The sequence below is a fragment of the Numida meleagris genome, chromosome 1, assembly GCF_002078875.1.
Source record: "Numida meleagris isolate 19003 breed g44 Domestic line chromosome 1, NumMel1.0, whole genome shotgun sequence".
In the NCBI taxonomy this organism is placed as follows: Eukaryota; Metazoa; Chordata; class Aves; order Galliformes; family Numididae; genus Numida; species Numida meleagris.
This window is the reverse complement of record NC_034409.1, coordinates 101,875,128-101,902,118: the sequence shown is the minus strand read 5'-3', so window position 1 is coordinate 101,902,118 and position 26,991 is coordinate 101,875,128. Positions and strand designations below refer to the sequence as shown.

General features: G+C 41.0%; 2 long non-coding RNA genes across 5 annotated transcripts in view; one reads left to right on the top strand and one right to left on the bottom strand.

Annotated features, from left to right (window-relative positions):
• LOC110402172 overlaps nucleotides 1–8,454 on the top strand; it is a 33,966-nt gene extending 25,512 nt beyond the window's left edge. For all 3 annotated transcript variants that reach the window (XR_002440955.1, XR_002440957.1, XR_002440956.1), the window contains exon 6: nucleotides 1,053–8,454. This is a non-coding gene — a long non-coding RNA (uncharacterized LOC110402172). The remainder of the gene's footprint in view (nucleotides 1–1,052) is intronic.
• Nucleotides 1–26,991, bottom strand: part of LOC110402179 — a 52,066-nt gene that overhangs the window by 11,124 nt on the left and 13,951 nt on the right. For both annotated transcript variants that reach the window (XR_002440962.1, XR_002440961.1), the window contains exons 2-4: nucleotides 16,838–17,064; nucleotides 10,243–15,222; nucleotides 9,416–9,498 (exon numbers count right to left, since the gene is read on the bottom strand). This is a non-coding gene — a long non-coding RNA (uncharacterized LOC110402179). The remainder of the gene's footprint in view (nucleotides 1–9,415; nucleotides 9,499–10,242; nucleotides 15,223–16,837; nucleotides 17,065–26,991) is intronic.

Here is a 26,991-nt window from a genome sequence, read left to right as displayed (position 1 = left end):
GATTTGGAAATGGGCCACCAAAAAGAGTCACACAATTAGCAGCACAGATGTGACAAGACGGTTCAGAAAAACACTGATCAGCAGTAGGTAAATTTTATCATATAGACTCAAAAACCAGACTCTGAGCTGGTAGCCACTGCCAGCTGGAGGACTGTTGTACTAGGGACTTGCATCATATGTGCTACAGTGATCAATCTGGTCTGGAAACCTGTGGTAGAACTTCAGCTTTATGTCCAAGCTGTTCATGTCTACTACTGTTTATATTTCCACCTACCTTGCTTTCTTTTGTTTTTGTTTCTTGGTGAATCAGCAATTTTGGTGTTGCAGTTTCTGCATATAATTGCATATAAACACTCTGAATACAGAATATTTTCAGGGAGTGCATGATAAACACTCAAAATATCAGAGTTTGTCCTCTCAAAACTGGCAGCACAGAATCCAGGTTCACTGGTGCATGTCTGCATAAAATGAAAGAGCATCAACGTACTCTTTTATATGACTCTTTATATTTTATTGTATGACATCATATAGCTCTATTGTTTTTCTGAGGGATTCAATTTTAAATACTGTATGTAACTATCAACAATTAAATGGAAAACATTAACTTGATGCTATTTCATTTGAGAAGAGGCTTTTCAGAATAGAACTATTTGGGGCAATGAAAAGAGTGTCCTGTGGGGTATTAGCCATTTCAACTGCAGTGTAAAGCATTCAAGGTGTACCTTCTTTTTATGTAGGGGGGACTGGGGGAGTAATTCTAAACATACAAAGTACTTTAATTTTCTTAAGCACTTGCACAGTCTTCATTGATTCAGCACTTGACTTCTTCAGTCTGCAGCGTGTGAATATTATCAATGTACTGGTAGGGCAGGGAAGGACTATTGCCCAATTGTAATAATAGGGAAATTCAGGTTCAAAGAGATGAATGGCCTTTGTTCAGGTTGCTGAAGATATATATGACAGAGCAGGGAATAGGAAACACTTCAGATCAAAGATTTTGACATAAATATGCTTACTCTCTAAATTAACTGATTTTCTTTTTCCTGTTTTAGGCTTCCTATGCACTCCTACTGCATATCTCTTACATACAGAAGGCAAAAATCAGAAGAAAACACACAAAAAATTATTATGGCTTTTAATTTACTTTGACAAAAGAGCCTTTTTAGAATGGAGAAAGCTTTACCTATCCTTTTATTGTTGTAAATTAACTGAATTTTCATCAGACTTAGGAATAAAGGAAAAGACAGATACCTGGAAATGATACTGAGAATCTTCTCTCATAGAAGTAAAAACTATGAAAAGTTCCGATGCAGAACATGTGGGTCATTGCCACTGACAAATACAACATCAGTTATAATTATAAAGTAATCCACAATGATTTTACATTAAAACTACCCTGCAAAACTTAGTATTTCCTAAACAAGATGGAGCTGCTAGAATGTCCATTGCTATGGGTGGGCATTGCAATTTACTGGGCATGGTGGTGAAGGGCTGATGGTTGGATGGGATGACCTTAGGGATCTTTTCCAACCTTAATGATTCTATGATTCTATAATTCTATCAAATAGGAAGCAACATTTTTTTCCAAGTTTTATATTTTAATGAAATATTGACAGCTGTGCTGTCAATGGACTGAATAGTGCCTTGCTAAAAACCACATAATTAATTAAATACACAAAAGGATTGATAATAGCTTATTGAAACCATTGCTCCTTCACACCTGAGTCCATTCTTCTTTGCATTAACAGGAAGAAAAGAAGGGCCTGGTATCAGGCAAGATCCACCTAATTTTCTGTCCAAGGACCCTCAGTCTGAAGTCTGTTCTCCATCTTTTTACCTGTACTGTTGTCTCCTACAGGCAGTTTGCAGAAGGATCCATGTAGTCTATACCTATACCCCCTCTTTGGTAGTGGTGTATTACAATGCTGATTCTCCATACAATTTTCTCTTTGAACACTGCCTGTAAATGAAGCACCAGCTCTGTTCTCAGTTTGGCATGGCAACAAAACTGCGTGTCTGGGATCACAAGAGAATGCTGCAATGCTAGGAAAGCTGTGGCCCCATTGCCACAGCAAAGGGGAGGCCACTGGCATGGTGGGTAGACGTGAGAAAGACCTAAAGGAGTTTAATGTGCCTTGGGAGTAAAGTCAGCAGCCCAAAGGGAACCCGCCCTGCTCTCTGAGGAGTTGGGAGCAGCCACTTTGTTTAATACGGATGTTTTCTTCCCTATCCACCGCTGTCCTGTTTATTGCCATCCACGCAAAGCCACTTGGAGATGAACCAACGGAAGCGGCAGCGTTTTTGGGGTCCAGTCCTGCTTCGTGGTTTTGAGGGAGGATGAGTGAGTCTGTTTGGACTGATGTTCTAAATGTGAAGCTTTATTTACAGCCTACCACAGTTGTCCTCATTAGCATTGGTATGCGCTACAGACTGGAAAGATGTGCCAACAAGTTTCCATACAAGATTTTTCACTAAGAAGAAGAAAAAAGGAAATTTAAAATGGCATGATCACGTCTAGTCAGTAGTTTCTTAACTACAGCAAGGATTCCTACATGACAGGGCACAGAATTACGGATTTAACAGATACTGCCCCAGATGAACTGTCACATTCCTCTGCATGATGTACAGACATTATTACTGCAATAACTTTGATCTTTAAGAAGGCAGAGCAACTCACACATCCTCAAACAGCAGCACCAGACCCCCTTGTATCTTTTGCTTGGCAGAATGTTCAAATAGAGAAGATAGAACAGATAAAGTAATAAATGCACCTGAAGAATCATTCCTGTCTCCCTAAAGGCAGCTCTGCTTATTGTAGGTAGATCCATTGCCCTGACATCTTATCGTGCTTGAACTTATGTTCGTGCTCAATTTAACGTGAGTTTATGCAAATGATGCACTTCTGTATGAACAGTGTCTTGGCCTCTGCTGCTTTTGACTGAGGATTGGCAGGGACTGGCAGTGCATCCCCAGGCTCACTGTACAGTTTCCATTTGTCCATTCCCATCTGTATTCTCTGCAAGATTCACTCCTTAAATGGATCGCACATTCCACCAACCATCCCTCTCCCCACAACAGATACCCGTCAGAGGACAGATCATCATGAATGGAAAAGAGCCAGTGTGGTCTTATTTCTTAGATGGATTTTTGGCAAATGAGCAGACAGTTTGGATCATGCATGAAGTTATGAATTGCAACTGCCAAGTCACAAGGCATTTTCCTTCTCCTGATCAGCTCCTCTCGGCCTGCTCTGATACAGAGGTTTCAGCACAGCTGCCTCATGATGTCTGTGATTTTTCACCACCCAAGGATCAGATTGACCAGTGTAGTTCTGGTGCTTCCCCTCCTGAAGCCTGCCCTAGGAGCAGTGAGAGGGGGAGTGGGACTACCAGGCAGAGAGGCTAGAGGAGGATTCAGTAGCCTTTGTGAACCAAGCACAGTGCTTTGTATGAAAAGATGTAATGAATATCACTGGTCAGAGGCAGCCAGAGCCAGGAGTGATGCAGCGATTGTATACGCTCCGCTCACATTTATATCATAGTTGCATAGTTGCATCCCTTCTGACCTCGTATTCATCTTCCTTTTGAAAACAACCCTCCAGTCATGCACCACTGAGCACTGCTTTTGCCATGTGCAGGATGACCTCTGAGGACATCATTAAGATATCTCAAAAACTGGGCTTCAGACCTTTCCATCTGGAAGTGCTGGATATCTGCTTGAAAGCTCTCTGACATCTTGCAGAAATCCAGGCTCCCTGTGCCCCCGCTCTCCTTTCAAACCTTGCTTTATATTGAACAGAGCAGGAGGAAGTTTATTTTGTGTTGAACATGAGTTTAGTTCAGGACTTTGTAATTAGTTAGCTTGTTTCACAGAATGCTGCATGTGGCATGCAGCAAATGATTGCAAAATGAATAATAAATTAACTGTAAAAAATGTGAAGCTTTTGCTCATGACAGATTTCCAAACAAAAGTGTTGGAAGTAAGATGTTATTTTGATTCCTAACACCTGCAAGTGCAAGCAGATTTATTTCCCCACCACACACAGATGCTACAGAGACATTTTGCTCACATTGCAGACCAGCTCACCTGGAGTGTAACTTCTGATTAAGCCTTCAGGTACCAGTGCAATAGCAACAATTAAGATGCGTAGTTGTGCCTACAATAGTTACACTGTGCTTCTTCAGCAGATTTTAAATTTTCATATATGCATTTATAGTTCAGTTTATCATGGCAGTACAAGAAACATTGTTCCTGATTCTCTTGAAATCCTGTCAGAGTGTATGTGTATCCTTTGCATCCATTCATATAGGAATGAGTTTCTGACAGTCTGTTCAGAAGTATGGAAACTATTTCTAATCTGAATGGTAGCATTTGTGTAAGTGTGCAATGGGATACTCTTCCTTATTTTCCTATCCCTTTTCATCCAAACAATTGGCTCCATCAGCTTGTGGAAAACATTGTTTAATTACCGCATATAACATCTGAATCTAGGACTCCCATGATATTGGACAGACAATGAATTAGTGGATTTGTCTCCCTACAAGGATACAGTAGACATTTTTGTCTGTAATATATTAAAATATGCTTTACATTTTAATATCTTTTTGTTCTCCTCTTGCATTCAAACTATTCCCTGAAATTAGGAAAAAAAACACTATAAATTCACTTTGATTGATGGAACCTTAAATAATTTTCTTCAGTGGGACTTAGCCTGTTGGTCAACACATGTTAAACACTTGCTCTATAGAAGCATTATTAAGCTCATTAAATTCAGATGAAAAAAAACCTCACGATAATTTAAAAGAAGTTAAAGCAATAATCTAAGTTTAAAACAAAGTGAGTCCTTCTCTTTGTCTTAAATATACATTGTTAAAACAAAATGAATAGCTTGTAAATGTACTTTTTGGTATATTCTACTTTAGTTTTTTAGGGCTTGTAATTATATTTGAAAACCTAAAATGCTCACATGCACTTAACTAAATATGATAAAGCCTTCAGAATCATTCTGTGATGAATGTGCAGGCATCAGGAGAGTCAGAAAAGATGCTCTCCTATGGAGATGGCTTTGCTGTTGAAATCTCCACCTGGAAAGCAGATCTGAGGATGATTCCCTTCTTCCTCTACTGATGGCTGTCTGAAGGGTACTTCTGGGCCGTGGTGGGCTCTGGTCAACTTTCAGGAGTTTGTCTCTGGAACAGTGGGACCTGATACGGACTGCAGACCATTGCCTAGAGAGTGTCCTGTGAGCTGACAGCTCTCCAGGCTGCATACTTCCAGGAGGCAGCTAACTGTGTGCATCTCCACAGAGTTCTTACTTTTGATATAGAGTATGAAATGCATGCCTGCCCTTTGAGATTTAGTTTGGATATAAGAAAAAAGGTTTTTTACGATAAGGGTGATGAAACCCTGGAACAGTCTGGCCCCATACTTGAGTCATTAACATACATTTTTCTTGTAAATTTTGTGAGAGAAACAAAATTGTCATCCACCGTCTTTGATATCACAGTAAATAGATTTTTTTGCTGTGAAAACAGTTACGTTTGATAGTTCCTTAAGTTTAACACTTCTTCCTAGGTCTCAAAGTAGTGCATTTTGAATAGCAGTTGTAGATCCTGAGAGCTGTCCGCCATTTATATGAAAGAGTTCAATAGTATTATTCTGGTTCTTGGGGGCACATGTTTACATCAATATCTTCTGCCTTCTAGTTCTCCCTTGCAAAATAGAGGTAGCACTGTGTTACTTTGCTTGCTTCAGAGAAGACTGGCAAATGTTTTCTTTCTTTTTTGTACTAACTGCCATATTGCCAGGATTTGTGCTCTCTGTTTTAAATACTGTATTTAGTTAAACTTGAGACTTTCCTCTCTACGTTCAGGCAGTTTTATTTTTTTTTCAAACCCTCAGTTTATTTTCTCATCTTAAATTCTGTTTAAAAATGCCATTCAGGTTTGTTAACAGTTGATTGCTTATGTTGGAAAACAAGCTTCAAGAAGATATCCAAAGCAAATGTTTTTGTGCAATTCTTTAGATTGTGGATACAAAGTGAGTGACTTGTATCCTTTAATTAATATACAAAAATCACTATTTATTGAATTACAAATTTAATTGGCAGTATGTTAAGAATTCCAGAAATAACTGAAGATTTAAGTTCCTACACAAATATGTTACTGAGTTGTTCTGCCTCAAATCATCAGGAAGAATGCTTTTGTTTATACAGCCTGTACAGTGATTAATCCGCATATTTCCAAATAAAGCTGATCTGGGTCTCTGCTAAGAGAAAAGGTTCTCTTAAGACTTTGTCAAAGGCTGAACCTCATCCATCCATCTCAGCACATAGGCACAGAAGGTGAATTACAGTCTCTCAAAGCAAGAGAGGAAAAACAGCCAGTGCTGTTCATTTCACTGGACTGTGAACTCATCTCCATGAATAGATACCAGGGTGGCATTATAAAAAGCACCGGCCTTGCACTAAGAGGGTTTCACACCATATTAGAGAGAGTGTCCCTCAGCATACAGTTCAGCCAGCCAGACTGAAAAGACAGAAATGAGCCTCATCTGAGTTGCACTGAACATGAAGTTCTTTGGTTTGTTTTCCAGCCTAAAAGAACTCTGAAAGAGTTTTTATTGCGATATTCAACAAAATTGGAGCGGTGCATTCCTGTCTGGAATGTCTCTGGTGGGAACTGAGGAAACAAAGGAGCTGGCTCGCAGACCTTGCACAGCCAGGCTCAATGGCAGTGCTATCCACGCATCCAATTAACCAGGGAGGTTTGATCCCCCCCTCTGCCTGTAGGGTTTGAATTTACACCCTCTGCATGTTTGAGAAATGCATTCCCTGGTTAACAAATCTCAGCTTATCCTTTTAAGTCCTTAATACCTCTCTAATGCTGGCCTCATCACCATCTTCTCTGATCTGCTGATCTGCTCCTCCTGTGCTGCTTTGCTTGCTGATGTCTGTGGTTGCACATGCGTTGTTCTTTAGGCTGGCCTATCCTTTCATCTGGATATTTTTTCTCCTGAGTATTTCTGCTCTGCTTCTGCATGGTTTAATCTTTACTTCTGTACACATTCATTTAAAAGATCTTTGTTTTCTTGTTTCAGTTGTTTCTTCTGGTAAATACTGTACTTGCATTTGGGTTTTCCAGCTATTCCTTGTAATATTTTTGAAATCTGCTGGTTCATCTCAGCTTTTGGACACTGGGTGCTCTCTTCTTCCTTTCTACCTGCACATTACAGGGCATTCACTCCCACGTTGTTCTATAAGAGCTGTGTATTTGGTGTGGTGTGGTGCAGCGGGGTAGCGTGTAACAGAAGAAAAAGTACAGTGGGGATGTGGTGAGATTTCCAAAGGCTTATTGAACATGCATCAGCAAATGTTTTACTTCTGGAACTTCCCAGTCCCAGTGCAAGGTTCAGTGCAAAGAGGTGTTGATGGTTTCAGCTGATCAATAAGTGAAACAAGTCTGAAACCAGGTTAAATCTAAGTGGTCTAGTATTTAGCAGGGATTCATGCAGGGATACAAGAAAACAGCCTATAGCAAAATTTCTAATAGAAAAGGAAATTCCAAATGAACTAAATAAGCTCCCTAAACCATTTCCTGTTCTTTACCAAAGTCCTAAGACAGGCATGTCCAACTCATGGGCTTTATGCAGCCCAGCACAACTCGCAATGCAGACTGCCTCCTAACTAAACATCGGTGTGTGATTGGCACCACCTGGGCAGAAACTGGGAAGTGCTGACTCAAGTGATGGCAAATAATTGTGTTCATTTTGATACACTGGCTAAACACAGTCGTGTGAACAGAGAAAAATATGCAGCTGTGCTGTTTTGATACAGGAATTTGAGAATAAGAATCAAGATTGCAAAAAAAGTGATCAATTTGTGTTTGCAAGACCATTTTCAGCTGACATAAAAACGTTGCCTGTGAATTTTCAAATGGAATGTATAGAGTTGCAATTGAATATTCAACTCAAAAATTTGATCCTGTCTGCTCACCGGGCTTTTATAAGACTTCCCTTACCAGAGAGAAAGATCCTTCCCTTCACAGTCATGTTTTATTCATGGCACCGCTTTTTAGCAGAAGGCACATTTGTGAGTAATTGTCAAGGATGAAGCACAATAAGAGTAAAACTTCATCAAAAATCTGTGATGAACACCTGGAGAACTCACTAAGAATTACTGCCACTGCCATCGAAACAGACTGGTGCACTGATTTCACAAAAACAAGGTTTATGTTTTTGTTGCTTTTTGATTGTTTTAATAAAAATATTAGAAAATAAAATGCTTTACTACTTCTATATTAACTACAGTATATATTTTAAAAGGGCTGCTCCAAAAGTTATGCCTTCTATTTTATGATGTTGACCAAATGACATCAGAGGTGGATGTTGGTGGTATAGCAGTAGAACTTGAACCCTTCTGTCAATATTCTGTTGCATTTTGTTGCCCTGTGACAACAGAGGGGCAGTCTGACAAAATGGCATCTGATACAGAAGTGCAGATGAAGCAAAGGAGTAACTGAATGCCTCCATGCAAAAAAATTGCACTTACTGACATTCATCGACGTTTGCTGAACATTGATGGAGACCAAAGAGTGGATATGAGCACAGTGAGGGGTGGGTAGTGCGTTTCAGCAGTGGCAACAGTGGCAGTTGGTCTGCAGAATTAAGCACCTGCCAGGAAGTGCCAGTAACAGGACTTTCTAGCCAACTTCAGTGCCTCGGAGTTATGATTCAGTTCTACAAATATGCTGATCCCTATCTCACTTACAGTGCATGGCAGACTGCAAAGCATTTCTTTATTCGATTTATATGTGTAAAAGAGGATTTATTTTTGGAAATTAGGTGTCCATCTGAAATAGGCTAAATAAAAACCACGCAATCTTACAGATGTAATAGTGTCTTGGAGAGATTTTACCTGCAGTTTATCACAATGTCTCCTGCTGAAGAGACAGTTTATCGCCCATCCCAGTCTAGCAGCTTTCCCTTGTGTTGCACAAAGGATCCAGTTTGTGAAATATGTATTAACCACAGGCATAAGTCCTTTTGCTGAACTGGGGCCCTAGCAGATGATGCCTACCGCAGTATGCTTTCTTTTAAAAGTAACTTCCAATGATGATTTTGATTTGGAGAGGCCTGAGATTCTCTTTAAACAGAAGACACCTATAAATTTTGATTAATCTCTTTCCATACTCCATTGCCAATATTCATTTTTAATATCTTTGCACGACCTCTTTTCCACTGCATTTAAACTGCACATTTAAAGGCAAAGTATGCTATCCTAAATATTCCTGTGACAGCTGCAGCTTAGCAGCTCTCAGACATCAGAACAGAGATACCCAGAATAGTGCTTGGAAAGTGTGTTTGCACTGATGTATTGATGAGGTGAAAGAAACACATACTGTTTATGTATACTTACAAAGCCTTCACTGTGATTTTCTGTCCTATGTGTTTGCTGTATCTATCCACTGGCTCAAGCAAAACTTTAGTATTCACAGCGTTCTGCAAAAAACAAGTACATGGTATGACAAAACATGTAATTTGATTTGTCTAGAACTTGCATCCTGCAAGGTTCATTTAATGCCCTATATTTCTTATAGGAATAGGAAGTAACCCCTCCATGTCATAATGTGATTCCATAGATTTCCATCATATTCACTTTCAGATGTCTCTTTTCCTGACTGGAACAGAAGCTGTCCCATACCTTTGATCATGTTTACCGTGCTTTTCAGGTCAAGAATGGCCACACGTAATTCTAGCTCTATCATAGAATCATAGATGACATCAGAGGCTAAAGAAGTAATTGTCGATACATTCCAGGAGCCTCCTGGATCACCTACAGCTTGCCATGCTATTTTTCCAGCATGTCAGGGTGGTTGAAGTTCCCAAGCAGGACAAGAGACTATGAATGTGACACCTCCTGTAGCTGGAGGAAGAAGATTTCATCAGCAAGCTCTACTTAATCGGGCAGCCTGTAGTAGACATCAACCATAAGGCTCCCTTTGTTGCCTCAGTCTCTAACTCTCACTGATGGGCTTTTGACTTGCTCGCGGCCATTCTTCAGGGACAGCTCTTCCCACTCTATTCCAGCACTAGAAGCAGGGAATACAATCATATACACTTATTTTTTATAGGTCACTTAAGCAGACATAAATCATTCAGAGCTGGTGATTGTCCAGGACAACAGTCTTTAGCAGATCCTGTTTCACAACAAGAACAAAAGATACTGCAAGAATCTTTACTGACCTTGAAGACTTAAAATCCTATGACTTCGCTGTCTCATGTATCAGCATAGTGCATCCTAGGAGTAAGCCAAGGCACTGAACTTGTCCTGGTGAGTCACTGACACCCAGGAACAGACTGAGGACTCCAAACAAAATGTTGACTGTGCTTGACCCTGTGTGATTCGTACTAGATGAAATCTTGATTTCATGTGGCTAGAACAGATCAGTAACATCCTTCATTAGTTTACTGGCGCCTCCTTGAATTTGGAATCGTGCCCAGATGTATCAAATCCCTAGAACTATTTGTTCAAATTGGCAAAGGTTTTGTCTTTTTTAACCATTAATCACTAAACTGTGCAAAATAAAGAGTGGGAGAAAGAGCTAGACCAGCGTACGGCCACAGACATAATAATTATTGTACCAAGACTATTAGATGAACTCACATGTATAATTTACTATTTATTTATCTTTAATACACATCAGCTATAAATGAATTAGAGAACATTTGGTAACAAGATGTGTCTGCCATAAGGAAAACATTTTATAGGGCTACAAGAGTCCAGATATTACTTTAAGAATAGTAATGACAGTGCCAATGCAGTACCTGAAAGATCTCCTCTCAGTCATAGGGTGATTTTAGGTCTGTAGATGGAAAAGGCAAAAATTTGCTTTGTCATAAAAATTTTGAAAGCCAATTAAAACATTTCACTTTCACAAGTAGCGTGATTTGGCAGTTATTTTGAATATGTTCCTTAACTCAAGCAAAAATGTTTTCCATTAAAAAAAAACCCAACATTGTTCTTTTGCTCTTCTGTTGTGTAAGACAAGCCTGAGACGTCCATTTTATTGCTGAAATCTTTTTAAATCCTGCAACTAATCAGACTTTGATTAAAGTACAATAAAATAGTGTCTGTAGGATGAGTCCAATGGTTGCTCTTCTTTCTCAAAAGATGTCTTTTGAGCCCATGTGATCCAGTATTTCAGGGTTTTTTATTCTGAGGAACTACTGATGCTATAAATACTTGCAAAAATTGCTCACATTTTGTAACATTTTGTGATAATTTGCAGCAGAAAAACACTATAGAATACAACATATTGCTGTGTTATCTTTATAAAAATCACCACTGTTTGATTAGCTTGTAGAAACAGCAAATCTTAACTCTCGGGATGGGAGCTAGGAATTCCATGTCTCCAGTACCATTTGTGAAGTATTCAAAATGTCTCTTGCTCTGAGCATCTGCCATAAAGTCTTGTCCACCTGCCAACTCTACAGCCTTCTGACCTTCTTGAAATCAAAGCTGTGTTCTCCTTGAATTCTTCATTATCACCATAAATTTCCTCCAATCAAACCATGCCTTGTGTTGCATTTATGCAAGCACACATTCTTCAGATTCTGCTTTTAGTTAATCTTTTTCACTCTCTGTCTTCCAGAAGATGTTTGGAGAGACAAGGGATTATAGCCTTGCATTTAGGATATACTGATGCATGATGCAGAACAGAAAACAGTTAACACACAATGAAGAACAGAAAAAACCACTGATACATGATGCAAAACAGAATGTAACTCATTCTTTCTTAATGGATATGGCTTTGCAGTACTTAGAAGGAGTACAAATTAGAATAAATATCTACTTCAGGGAAATTAATTATGACTCTAAATATCAGCAGGAATACATTTGTTTTACAGATCAGCATTCCAACTCTTGCTATGTGCTAGAGTTGACACTGTGTGTATTTTACAGGGTAAGGTAGCATGGTCCAGTGGTTAACTGGAGGGCTCAAGTCTCTTTCTTGCTGTAATTTCACTTAAGTAAGTCATCTAAACCTCTTGTGATTCACTTCCCTGCTTCTTAGAAATGTTATGAAAACAAATACAAACAATATTTGCAGTAAACATATCTAAAATGGACTGCAATAACTAGGCTTGCTTATCTTTTATTTCAGCTATATAATTGCAAATAATATTTATTTTGTTTAGTTTTCCAGAAGGACCTATTAAACACATGATGATCATGCACACACAAATTGCTGAATTCATTAATAGAGTGTTTTAAAGCTGTTTGTCCTGAAAGTGTTTTCTTACAGTTAGTAGGGCAGCCACTGTGGTTATTTTCATTTTTCTTAAGCTATCTTTCTTCTCAGAAAATGCAGATAGTTCTGTGGCCATGTGTGCAGAAGGCTTCTCTTGATGGTTCACTTAAAATATATTCCTAACATCGAGGCAGATTACAAACTATCTCAAGAGGTGTGCATCCTGAAAATTTGTATTTTTGAAAATACCTCAGAGTGAACAACTTATGCTCTTCATCATTGCTGGATGTTGCATGGTTATTTCAGATGAGCTGCTGCATGGAAATAAGACAGAAAGTTAAAAGGAGCCATCTACCTGGTCTTAAGAAACACCAACTTGCATTAATGGTGCCATTAAGTCTTCTGCCAGCATTGCCAGAAGTTTTTGTAGGGCATGTGAAGGTGGATCCTGCAGCTCCTCCTTGAGGGATGTGAGTTGTGGTGAGTGGTGGAAAGCAAGTAGTCTTGCCAGGAAGATGGAGTATGAGATTTGCACACCAAGTACCTTGCTAGCTGTCCCCCCACACTTTGCACTCCCTGTGTGCATTGAACACAATGAGTTTGGTCCTAATCCTCTTCAACCAGCAATCTGAAATCTATTGATGCAACCAATGCTTTTGTAGACTCATTTAAATGCAGGAGTCCTTGAAGGACTGTTGTGAAACACAGGTTGGTGTAGTGCCTGAGGCAAGTCCTGAGGTATCACTGTGTGACATTAACACAGTCTTCCTTTTTCCCTGCCTTGCAGCTTGACTCCTCTGCTGGCTCATGGGTAGATCTCAGACATTTCAGAAATTTTAAAAAATAATAAGAAAGAGAGGATAAAAGGTCAGGAATCAAACATAACTCCACCAGTAAAAGAGTATCAAATAACATCTAAATAAGAACATCTCATGCAATTTGAACACCTGTGTACATTTCTCCTTTAAGATACTTCTTTCCCTCCCCCAATACCCCCACCCCACAGATATTTGCGACTATAGAAATTTCAGTAAATGACTCACATTAACCCACACTCATGTATCATCTACATGGTTCTGCAGGCTGTAAGGTGTTTGGGATGTTTCAGGGCCACCAGAGATGAAGCTCGGGGCTTTCATCACCATGGGCTCAGAAATATTTTCAGCAGCACAGTAAGAGATGCAAGGCTGCTGGCAGCTCAGCTTAACAGCTTAGAGTGAGTGAGAGGGCTTCAGTCTGCATCCATTGCTACTCACTGCTGACTGAGGCTGCACATCCTGGCCCTCAGCTATTCAGCTGCTGTTTCCTAGAGCTGTTTCCCAACCAGTGCTATCATGTTGACCAATACTATGTCTCCAGCAATCTCCAGAGAGTCTGTATGTTTCATTTTCCTCCTGGCTTACACTGTCTTATACGTGGACAACTTCCTTTGGATAGCAACCACCACTTGTTCTCTGGGCAATATCTAACCTCATGGTGTTTTGTTCCATGGCTGAATTTCCTGGGCACTGTGGTAAGGTGAAAAACAGATTAGTTCTTTTTTCACCAGAGAGGAAAAAAATTCATTGTTCTTCAAGTGTACTCTGTCATCTACTGAATGTCTATCTTATCACCTGCGTACCCTGGCTTCTAATCTCTTTCTGAGGAGACATCCAGAATTTGACAGAATTACAGAAAAACCTAGATTGTAAGGGAACCCTGGACATTGTCTGGACCAACCCTCTATTGAAAGTAGGGCCTTAGGTTTGGTTATCCAGGGCCCTGTCAAGCCACGTCTGTAGGAGAGAAGAATGATTCTGCCGCTGAAGTGAGTGATTCCACTTCTCTGAGCAACCATTTTTAATGCGTAGCTCTTACAGTTAATATTTTTTATCTTTTTATTTTTTATTTTATTTTGGTGACATTTTCTCTGTGGTAACTTGTATCCACTGCATCTTATATTGTTGCTGTGCATCCCTACGAGGAGAGTACTTCTCTGTACATCCACCTGTCTCTCTAAAACTACCTTTTAGAATCATACAATCATCTAGGTTGGAAAAGACCTTCAAGACTGTCCAGGAGAACCCTCAACCTGATCTAGCAAGTCCATCACTAAACCATGTCCTTTAGAGCTCATGTCCGTAAGTGCTCTTGGGTGTTAGAATACTGTGATTAAATTCTCTATGGATTTTTCTAGGCTGAAAAGCTCAGCTCCTTCAACTTTTCTTTTTACACCAAGTTCTGCATTCTATTCATTTGTGGTTGTAATCTACCAGTCTGTCTCTGATTTTTCAATGTCTCTTTTGAACAATGAGAAAGCAAAACTATCGAGCCAGGTGTGGCTTAACAAGTGCCAAGTACCAAAGAACAATTGCATCCCTTGGCTTACTGGCTGTACTCTTGCTGATGCAGCCTAGAACACAATTTGCCTTCTTCTCTGCCAGGGCAGGCTGCTGGTCTATGGTCAGCTTGCAGTCTTCCCATACCTCCAAGGCTCTTTCTACAGAGCTGCTCTGCAGCCAACCAGTCGCCCGTTTGGACTGCTGCTTGGGATTATTCCATCCCAGCTGCAGGACTTCACATTTGTCTTCATTAAATCTCAAGTATTTATTGTTTTAACCTCTCCTTCCAGCATATTTACCTCTTAATTTTGATGTCATCCACAGACTTGGTATGGGAATTCAGTCCCATCATCCAGATCATTTTTAACTAGGCTGAATAGTATTGGATCCCACATAAACCCCCAAGGAATTCCAGTCATGACTGGCTGTCAGTCCAATTTTGATCCATTAATTAACCATTACACTTTGAGCTTGGAATTTTAGCTAGGTTTCCACCCACCTTGGTTTGATGTATTCTTTGGATTTCAAAGAGAACAATGGTGTCAGTGCAGATCTGTGGGCTACAGAGTCTTCCAGAAACGACAGATTGAACTTTCATGTCAGAAAAGGCAACTGAAAAGCAGTAAATTTAGGTGCAACATTTTGAAGTGCTAAGGAAGAGGAAAAAAATCTGAATTAAAAAAAATGGAGGGAGATGGAGGAGTGATGAAAATGGGAGAATCAGCACGCATATGTTGGTCTCAGAGAATGACAGCAGCTGGCAACTGAGAGAAAAAGTTTTGCAGTTGTGACAGTCTGAGTGGTAGTTAAGCAGCTAAAAGAGAGGAGTCTCTGAGAGGCATCAGACACAGAAAGAAAGTGGTGAGTACATGAGTCTGAAAACAAAGGAAAAGAATGGGGAAGGCTAGGGAAAAGAAGGAAAGAAATGAGCAGTAAAGAAGAAGAGGTTCAGTGGGTGAAACTGAAAGTGATAGGACAATACTGACAGGCCATCAAATTAATAGGACAGATGAAATGGATATTGGATATAATGAATAGTATACCCAACTGTAAACCTATGGGGTAGTTTGAATATTGTATAGCTTTACTGCAGTGCGGTACTATCAACTAATTCTTGAAGTTTAAAACTGTTATGTAAACCGACATAATGCTCCTGAGCTGTTTTAACCAAAGTTAGAGATTTGTAATTTTCTTGGTATTTCTGAAGATTTTTTTTTTAACTCGCCGTTACCAGGTTCCAATGACAAACAGAGCACCTTGTTGTGTAAACATGTCTATTCCTTATCAAAACTTCTGTAGGAGTCCCCTGCTTCCTATACTGTAATAAATGCTAAAATGTTCAGCTGGAGCCAATGATGTTGTTGGTGTAAAACATAACAGGGTGTGGTCACAGATTTTTGGCTTTATCTAGCTCCCACTGAAGTTATTGGAAGAATTGCCATTGACGTCAATGGGAAGAGAACTGGGCCCATGATAGGAACTACAGTAGTAACAACAATGCATTTGACTTATATAGCTCTCTCTGCCTGCCAGAGGCCTTTGAGCACTGCATGTAAATGAATACAAAACAATAAAAAAGATTAAAATGTCTCTGATTCCTGCAGGATTAGAACAGACAAACAGTGAAAATCAAAGTATGCCTATATATGGGCCATTTCTTATGCAATGGTTCTGACTGTGCCGTCACGCAGTTTATGGCAGGTCACTGTGTACTTGATCTTCACAGAGCATGGATCCATGAAGCCACTGCCCGCTTAGAATTGTCTTAGCATGCAAATAAGCACAAAAAATGGATATTGATAAAAGAAAATATTTTTAGGCTTGCAAATCAGCCAGAATCAGTCAAATTCTTGGCCCCAACCATGTGCTGCTGAGTAGTGTCAGATGCTCACACATACACAAATTGACATTTACAAGGCATGCTGTGCCTAGTGCCAAGTTCAGAAATAAATTGCCTCTTTTGATAGGTTCACCAGAGCCTCCTAAGTACACCAGAGCCTCCTAAGATTCATTTATTGTTTGCTACTGGAGGGACTGGAATGCTCCTGGACACAGAATGAAAATCCATTCAGCTCAGCATAAGGGAAACTGCATAAACCGAAGTACAATAACTGTGAAACTGCAATTTCATAGGGTAATGTATTCGGCGTGCTGCATATGGTGGATTAGGTGCTTGGCTGTCATTAACAGCAATGTGGGCTGCATTAATTAACTCCATGTGTATGCTGCTGAAAACCTACTCCAATAAATACCAATGCCACTTACCTGGGGAGCATAAAGGAGGATGGATCTGATCCCTGGAGCGTTGCTTGTAAAGGATACAGCCTGGAAAGGGCTGCACGAGGGTGATGCTGACTGCTGGTGGATCTACCCAAGAACACTAAGTACTCTGGTGTTGAAGGAAGATGAAGGTCTTCATTTTGCCTCTTCCCCTATCCAGGACCCATCTGAGATTAACTTCTGCAAGTCAGTCCGAGGGAATCTGTACATGTCTATATTGCAAGAAATAGGATAGCCTTACTTGATCAGAAAAACAGCACACTATCCTTCAGCCTGAGCAACACTGTTCATGGTAACTCAAAGGAAATGTATAATTCCCTTTTGCAATTCTGCAATACCCTACACAATAATTAGATATGACACGTGCTAGACACCACAGGCATGAGCTTACTTCTCAGAGCCTGCAAAGCCTATCTGAAAATCTTCATGAGGCTCTGAGAGTCAGCATTTGCCAAATTCACATTTCTCGGGCTTTGTTCTCTTCCTTGGACAGCATTGCCTTCTGGAGAAGGTACAAGCGCTGACTTTGCTGACAGGACCAGATCTCAGTAGCACTGTTTTTTTTCATAGGTAATTACAATATGGGTCTGGAAATTTAAAAATGTTGACCTCTGCCACATGGTTCTGTAATATTTATCAAAGGAGCTGAAGAAGAAAAAGCTTTACCACAGAGTGGCAAAGATTGGGGTGATGGTGAGAGTTCCTGTTCTCTGTTACAGTAACAGAACACACTGTGAGAAGCAGATGAGGCAGAAAACGTTTTCATAAATTGTTGTGAAAAAAAGAACTTGTGTGTCTTCCAGCTTCTCTGTTGTTTCAGACCCAAAGAAGGTCTTGAGTTGCCGTGGTGCTGCCACTAGCAGTAATCATGCTGCTGTGATGGTCTCCCATAAATGAGAACATATTTCTAGGGAGGAGCATAGTGCTCTAGCTTGTATAGATAGAAAAACTGAACAAGTTTGGGGCACGTGAGCCTCTTTTGGCTCAGGAGAGTGCCTTACTTGTTTGTTCCAGTTTTATCAGTATGTCTAATAAAAGGCATTGCTTCATCCTTAAAACCTTGCTGTTCTTACATCCACAGTTCCTACTAGCTTCAGTAATATTTCAGAAGGATTTGTTCCATTTAAAACTGGCCTATACAGCTTCAGGCACTACTATGAAAAAGTGTTGAGCGTGTGACCTTGCCTGGACTTCAGCAGTGACGGTGTTGGCAGCCGTGGCTGGGATGGCTGCTCAGATTTTGAGAAGGTTAGAGATCTCAACATATACTAGTTGCATAATGTCTCAAGAAATTCTTGCAGCCACCTGCCATTGTTTGACGCCACTGGCTAGGGCAAGCTGTGAAGGCCTACAGGGAGGATTTCTGTAGTCACACACTTGCATATCAGCTGCCACTCTTGGAACAAAGTGGTCCTGAAATTAGGTATTAGTTTCATTGTCACAGCTCAGAATTCCTTTCTGTGGTTGTTACCAGCTGTGAAATGTGTTGACCTGACAGATTGGAAGACAGCACACTTTGCATCTACGCAGGCGTCTGTGTTGCAAACACTGCCCGCTGCCTAGCAATAAAGTCCAGCGAATCTCTCTGTTTTTAGATAATGCTTATATTTTAAGGAACTTTTGAGACAAATGAAATTTAAGACATAGAATGGTGTCGTCTTCCTCCCTTTATTATACTTGGTTTTAAAGGTGGTAGAAAAACAAGTGCCTAGCAGGTACTTGAGGTATTGAGGTGGCTATGGAAACTCCAGGGGCAGAACTGCGAAACCTCATACGGGTAAGATATCCCTTCACTCCCACAGTCCTGCACCACTGCTTTTAAATATGCTACTTTTAAATATTTCCACTCTTTCATGGCTGGAAGATGGAATCACCTTGTGGGAAGAAGAAGGAAATATGTTGAGGGAATACCTTTCCCACCCTTTGTCTTTCTTGCAGTAAAGAGGGCTTTGGACATTTTAAAGACAAGCTGATGGAAGTATGTTTAAACTGCAAGGGAGCCTGCAAGAGAAGTGGACTGAAAAGCAGCATGCTGGGGAGGATGGGAACACCCTGAGGCTCAGAGAAGTGAACTCCCACTCTCGCCTATTGGTGCCTTAGTAACCGTAACCAAATAGTTCCCGTGCGTTTTTATTAGTGGGCTTTATGTGTTTAGGGATAAACGTTAAATGCTACAGTTTGGTGTGAATGTCAGCTGCTGATGAAAAGCAGATCCCAGCTGGGACAGCAAGGACATTACATCCAGACTGTGTTTGAGGTACATGAGTGGAGCTGTGTGGGAGAGATCTGACTGAGTTTATTGCTCAAGTCCTGCTCTGGCCGCTTCTTTGTAACTTCAGCTGAAGCCATTTGATCTACTTTGGCATGTGGCTCCATTCTGCCCTCAGAAATACCTCTCAGCACAGAGACATTAATCCCTCCCTTTCTGTTCTATCACACTAAAAATAAATGGCAAAGAAAAAGAAACACCTTCTATTATGAGAGCCTTGTGCTAGTGCCACTTGTCATCAAGGATGACACCCACACTCAGCTTCCCTCTGCCATATAGGGGATGCATGAATGCATATTGTGGGCACAATTGCCCTGGGGTTAAACCTAAAAGGTCTTGCAAATACTATTGGAACATCTGCCCCAAGCTTCACGGGACATCACCCAAACAACCCAGGTTAGGAGTTAGGTCTTTCTTGGCTTCTTCTGCACTCTCCATGGAAAGAGAGGGAGACAAAAACTCTGTATAGTTTACAGCATTAGGTATGCTCTTACTTTGAACTGTTCTCTTGAGGAGCCTTTCCTAGTGTATATGGCATTTATTGTATTAGAAGCTGTGAAATATTCACAACAAGCAGGCCCAATTTTCCTCCATTTCTGTAAGGATACAAGTGTCAGCACAGAGCTTGTACTCAACACTGCAGCCCTGAGACTTTTTTTCTCCATGGAGCTATGAGAAGAGGGAGGAGAGGATGGCTGGCTTTTCTTCTGTCAAGTTTTTTCTTCTTTGCTTCCCATTTTCACCCTGCTGCATTTCATCCCACTTGCTAACTCTTCCCTGCCCTTGAAGAGATCTATGGGGCCTGATGCCTGAGACCTGGTGCCATGATGCTTGAACCAAACCTGCATAGTGAAGTGGAGCATAGTGCAAAGATTGCAGAGCTCATCTTGAGCCCCTGGGACACTGGGTGCCCACTGGGGGGATAACTCAAAGGCTAGAGGTGAGCAGCTGGGTTCCCCAGCTCTGAAATGAACAGGGTCATGAGGCAGCACGCACTACTGGCTTGGTTTCTGAGAGCTTGGAGATCTGCTGTGTCAGCTGCCTTGGCACAGTGTGGATGTGCCCTTCAGCTCTCCCTGTGCACGGTCTTTTATCTAACCCTTCTCAGGCAGATCCCAAGCAGTCCTTCCTTGCCTGAGCTCCATCACAGAATCACAGAATTACCATAGCATTGTTTGAGTTGGAAGGGACCATTAAAGGCCATCTGGTCCAACCCCCCTGCAATAAGCAGGGACACCTACAGCTAGATCAGGTTGCTCAGAGCCCCATCCATCCTGATCTTGAGTGTCTCCAGGGATGGGGCATCTATCAGATCATCTTTGATCTCATTCTCGTTGACCTGCAGGCTGAAAAAAGGAAAAATATCAAGCTCTTGGCACTCGGAGTAGATTAAAATGTGTGTGAGGATGGATACTATCATTATTAAGACTGTAGAAGTTAAGATTTTCAGATCACTCAGTTTTATTTGGGCAACACCATATTCTTCTGTAAGCACTTACTGCTGGTCACTGGAGACCGGTGGAAGAGTAGATGTCAACTGTCCAAAAAGGGCAGTTTTTTGTGCTTCATAAGCCTTAATAATGACATTAAAGGAGAAGAAAAGTAACAGGGACCCATGATTAGAAGTAATCTTTTAAATGTCATGAGTGTTTAGCCATTTTTAGAACTTGTGTTGTTAGATATGTCCTTTGAAAGACTGGCTTTAAATACAGCTCTACCATTAGACTGGGACATGCAAACGGAGACGGGGTTAACAAACACATGCAAAAGTAGAAACTGAAATGAGAGCTAGTTTATCTAAAATCTTAATGATTGCAACCTCTAACACACTGGGGGAGCCACATACCATTCTGATGAAAAAAGGGTGTATCTCACCATGCTGTAATAACATAGAAGTTAATTCTCCCCAGGTGCATATTTAAATTCTCGGCACAAGCCACAAGATGTCAGTCTGGTTACATGAAAATTCAGCCTCAGCATGGCATGCTGATTCAGTCAGAGATTTTTAACTCTAATATCTCTGGAAATATAATCTCTTCCTCTACCTCTACAATTTGTCTTGCATTTTTTCTCCTATAGCCATAAATCTCCTTTCTCCCTGCAATGACTTCTTCAGATAGGACAAATAAATCGAAGATAAAAAATATGTCAGGGAATGTAATTTACCTCTTTTTAAAATGGTTTTTAATATTGACATGTCCTTGGTCTTTACATTTTGGTTACTGATTTGCTATGCTAACACTTGCAAGTACACATACTAGCAGCAGGGATTAGGTGTACTATTGTGTACCATTTCCGTGAAGCAGTTTGTGCAATAGAAGCATTATGTATTACACAAGTCACGGGTCACTTTCTGCCCCCATTTCCCTATTTGATCCCTAGGACGGAGTTTAAATTTGAACATACATTTCCTGAGATGTTTAACAATTAAATGCATAGGTTTTGCTGTCATTGATACCTGGGGGCCTGCACGTGCTCAGGTCAGGGTGCCTGACCTTATCATCTATAGGGCTGGATGCCAGTTTGGAGTCCTTCTTGCCACTTTTATTGATGTGATGGTTTTTCTGGCCATGTGATTGTGTCAGATGTGCCTCTAGGTCCACCCAGTGCCTCCTAGGAGATTCCTGAGGCTACTGATTTAACTGGACACTGGAAGAAGCATTTGGCTCTTAACACAAAGCTGACCAACAGCTGTTCCCCAGCAGCATCAAGGGGAGGCTGTAGCTGCAAATGTCTGGAAGGCAAGATCTGGCCCATTAGCTGCAAGTGAGACAGCATTAAATGTTTCAGAAAATGCTAATCATCCAGAATTAGTGTCTTGAGATTATGGATCTTTTCAGGCTCATTCTTCATTTCAGACCAAAGCCTACCGAATCCTTATATTACACTAGCAATATTGAAACAATTTACTTTGAATATTTGCTGTAGAACAGGGGTTAGTGCCAGAAGCAGGAGTCCCCAAGAGAGGGTATGGGTGGATTTTAAACATCTAGCAGCGGAACAGAGGCAGGGGCTTGGCGCTGCAGCATCTCAAGTAATGCACCTGTACAGGACAGCAGTCACAGCTCCTCACCTTGCTGTCTTTTGAACACAGTGAGAGCCAAGAGCTGCTGCCTTATAGAGAGTGAAAAGCTAGTGTGGTTAGAAAGTACTGTACCCCATTAGCTCAGTGCTCCCAGCTCTGCTCACTCCCTTTTCAAGAGCAACAACCTATCTTGCAGCAGGCATGTACAGTGCGTTCCATATCTTCAGACTGATGTGTCACTTCTGAACAACAGAGGGACAAGAAGTGCAGAAGAAACACCAATCTACTGCTCAGTCACTCAGCTGCTGGCAGGTCAGATTTGCACTTGATCTACATTAGGGTTTAGAGGGATTATGGTAAATGGTGCAGCTGAGCTTGAGCTGCTCCCTTCAAGGCAGAACTTGATGTTCCCAGCTGCCTTATTTGCTCTTTGACAGCCAGCAAATATTCTCAGTTTAGCTTACAGCTATAAAATGGTCTATTCTTTCTAAACCACGCTTTCATGTTTATTTTCTCTTCTTAATCCTTTTTCTTTGGCTAGGGAAAGTCATTATGATTGTCCTGTAGCGTTCCTGCTCTAGCAATGACTGTAACCCTGCAAACAGTGCTAATTCTCTGCTTTACAATCATCAACCAGGATAAATTCATTCTGAAAGAGAAGAGGGGATTAGCCATATGAACTAGATACCACAGCTTATTACATTACCACCTCTCAAATCATGAGTGGCCTGTGGCACATCTAGGTGACTCGTTTGTTTAAACAACCCCTTAGGGGCTATTCTGCCTCACAGACTGGGGGAAGTCTCATGGAAAATCATGATCCACTGTGGTTGCTTACTGCTGGTACATGGTACCTTGCTAAGCCACTGTACCTCTCTGCACTCAACTATGAGCCTGTTCCCTGATGGAATACGGCGCAATGCTGTTTTTGCTGATCTGTTTACATAAGTCAGAACAGAGCAGAGCTAGAGATAGGCATCTCCACTAAAAAAGCATATTGTAGCATGTTTTTCAAGTCCAGGAAACTTTTGCATGCAAGAAAAGATGCTGATATTTCTCTAGCTGTAGATAATAAGGGATATGCTTTATTAAAACTCAGGTTCAATTCTGTAACAATAATGACACAGATTAAAAAAAAAATCAGTATGTAGCAAAGGCATTCTGTGTGACTTCTGAAACACTCTGTATAATATATTGCACTCTTGGTCTGACATACACCTTCAATTAGCAAAAATAACAGGTGAGACAGAAAGCAAAACAGGCCGGAAAAAGAGGAAACATTTGATTGAAAAAAAAAAGTAAAATTTGGACTTTTTTTCCTTCTTATAACCGTGGAAAAAATCATCTGATGGCCACGTAACACTCATGCTTTGGATCATGCCATTGCTAAGGTCTACACGTGCCTTCTGTTTAGAAATCCTGCTGCTAACAGAAGGCTGTAGATGGCACTAAAGGACTGCAAATAGCTCCTCAGTGGCAAAACATAAAATAATTCATCTTCAAAACTGTTCGGTTTTGACCCAGTTTGCTGTTTTGCAGATAAGTGATTCAATTACTCTTCGTTATTTATGATGAAACTCAGTACTGTAATCAAGGCTTGCTGCTGCTGTACTCACTCTGTTGTCAGAATTTCAGTTAATTTGCCCTCAGATGTCCATCCTTCTTCTAAGCCTATTCCTGCAAATGTAGCAAGTAATAACAGCTGAAAAGAGTGACATAGATTAGCAGCAGATGTAAATGGAAATTTATCTTCTTTAATTAGATATCTGTGATATCACTGATCCATACCTTTGTGTTTCTGATGATATTCACTCATTTTCTGTGGAACTAATACACCACTGCTTCAGGAGACTTGAAAAGAACAGGTATGGGCTCAGGCTCTGGCAAACCTTTAGATTTCCTCCCAGAAGCTTCCAAGATGCAGCTTAGCTGTGCTAGAAGTGAATTGTACCTTGCAAGAATGACTGAAAACAAATCCAGGCCCTGATCTTGCAGGCATGTGTTTTAGTAGTCTGACACTGTGCAGGATTAGTTACATGCAGAAAGTATTTATGGAACTGATGCTGATGATAAAGTACAAAAACCAGAAGGCCATAATTCCAAATAATAAAATAAGATGCATAACATTTTTGCTACATAGAAGAAATTAATTACAGAATTATAGTCAGTTTAGGATTTGAGAGACCTGGATATGAATTCCAGCTCTTTTACAGACATTCCCCTGTGACCTTTGAACAAGGCAATTTGCTTATTCTGTAACAGAAGACAAAGCTCTTCGAAGAGAGCTACAAAAGCCTTGGAATATGTATTATTTGTTTCTAATGAGACTAGCTGCAAGAGATAAATTCACTCTCTGTGCAAGAATCTGTGTGTGACTTCCGATATTCTGCCAGCACAAGCAGGGAGACATACTATAGCTGTCATGCTTGAAATAAAAGCTCAAGAAACTACAAAGGAGAACCTGCACACTCTATAAAAGTTTTTGTGTCCGTGTGCATGTGTCTCTCTCTGCCAGTGCTGTAACATCATTAGTATCGGGTGCTCTCCATTTCCTGAGGTGCTTACTGCAAATGCTTTGGAAGAGCAGAAATGCCACGTGCTGAGCCAAGCATTGACTGTGCCTCCACCTACAAGAAACCACAGTTTGTGACTGCAAATGGTGCTTGCAGAAGACTCGCTTCTGCTGGGTTGGAAGATTTTTGTGAAGTGGAAGCCAGTATTGTGTGGTTTGGATGATGCTCTTTTGAGATTAACAGCAGATCAGTAGGTTTCTCCATGGCCTCTTGCTAATATGAGCAGAAGGATGGAGATCGGCCTGAGATGTGGAGAGCTGAGCTTATGCTCAGTGCTCATCCATGTTCTCCTTGGTGACCTTGGGGCAGGGAGCAGGAGCCCAGAACCATGAGCTGGGGCACCCTGGAAAGAGGACGGGGGAGGAAGAGGAAGCCCTCAGCTAGCTAGGTCTGCTGCTGGTGTTGCAGAGGTGGTTTCATCCACACCTCAGCAGACCTCTAGGTAAGTAGCTGGAGGTAGCTGGGCCTCAGCCCACCACCTTTTAACACCTCCATCACCTCTGCTCTGCCAGGTTAACCTGCTCTCCATTGATGTCCTTGATCTTCAACACTGTAAGCAGCAAGTCTGAGCTAGCCCATGCTGTTTCCCTTCAGCTGTGTGATGGAGAAGCTACACATGCCTTTATTCTGGCAGACCTGAGCAGGTGTGAGCTGCTGGCAAGGGGAAAAGTAGAGAGAGCAGCTGGGGACAAGGGTACCTTCACTTCACACTGCTACAGCCAGTGTGGGAGACGTGGAAAAAACCTCCAGCTAGCTTACCACAAACAGGAGGCACCTAACAGCCATTTATTTTGGAGTCCCTGTAGTTCCAGGCCTTAATTTCTTCCTCTTGATAAAGTAGAGATAACTGAGTCTCCTTGCCTCACCCGCAGGGGATGACAGTGTTGATGTAAACATTACTGAGGCAGTCAAATGGGATGTGCATGTGTCCTTGGATTGGTAACAGGTTGAAATTTGTGTCTGTATGGTTATTTCAGTCTAATTCAGAAGCCAAGTCAGAGTTTGAGTTACACTCAGCTCTGGGATGGAGCCGGGAAGCCAGTGCTGTGGGTGGGTCATGGGTGTGCTATTAAACTCACCCTGATCCATCTGGTAGATAACAGAGAGAAGTGAAATGTTTAGACAGACATGGTAAAAATGCAAATATTGACATTGACTACTACATCTGAAAAAGTGCCTGCTTGTGAGAAGATCTAAACTTCAAGTCTGTGAGCATGTATTCCTCTGTTTATCCACAGAGCTGGTCCAGCCTGGGTAGAGACTGAACAAGCTTCTCAGGTTTCCTCATCAATGTGCCATCACTTTGTCCTTCAGGGACCACTGGTTAGCGATGCCTAATCAGTGCCTGGCAGGTGGCCACTAATTCATGGCACACAGATTTCTACATAGCTACTAGATGGCCTTGGACTACTGCTGGCCATACCTGGACTCAGACCAGTGACCAGGCTGATGAAAAAGGTCACGTTTTCCTTCCCACTATTCATGCTATTCAGTGTCCATTTTTCCCAAGGCTGCAATTTTGAAAGATGGAAAAAGAAGCAAGTGAGCATCGAATCTTTGCATAGTGTCAGCTTTCCGGTATGAGGGACGGACATCTTCTTAATTATACCTGTAACAGTAATGTGCTGTCTTCGGGTTTTTACAGGTTGGGAAGCACATCAGTGCTCACAGGATAAAAAGGTGTTTTTGTTTTTTTTTTTCCTTAAGAAACAGCCCAAGAAATTGTGGTTGTTAAGGTAGAGATAGCCGATAGCCTTACAGTAAAAAACACAGATGAGATTAGGAAAGTAATCTGTATATATAGAACAGAAAAGAAACAGATAAGGTACAAGCAGATTTTCCAAGTGATAAAGAACATCAAGAAAAGGGGATTAGTCACAGAGAGTTCATCTCAGTACTGTGGGATGGTGTCTCATTCAGCTGAGATTTTTGAAGAGGTTAGACTGATTTACCAGATTTTAGAAAAGAGAAAGAGTCTAACTGATTAACTTGACTTGAGTCAAACCTGTTGTCCCACCACCTTAAGATAATGAATACAAGCTAGGTGTAGAGTCTGGTAGCTGATGGGAGAAACCTGGCAGTATTTGCTGGGAATTTGTGTTGGAACAGTTCTATTCAGTCAGCATATGCAAACACTTTAAGCCAAACATCAACATTTTAGATTACAAACAGGTAGGGGACATTGACTTCTCCAATACCAATTGAATACTCTCTATTCAATTAAAAATTGTGAAATGACTTTCCAGTAGTGGTAACTTTGTTATGCTTGTAC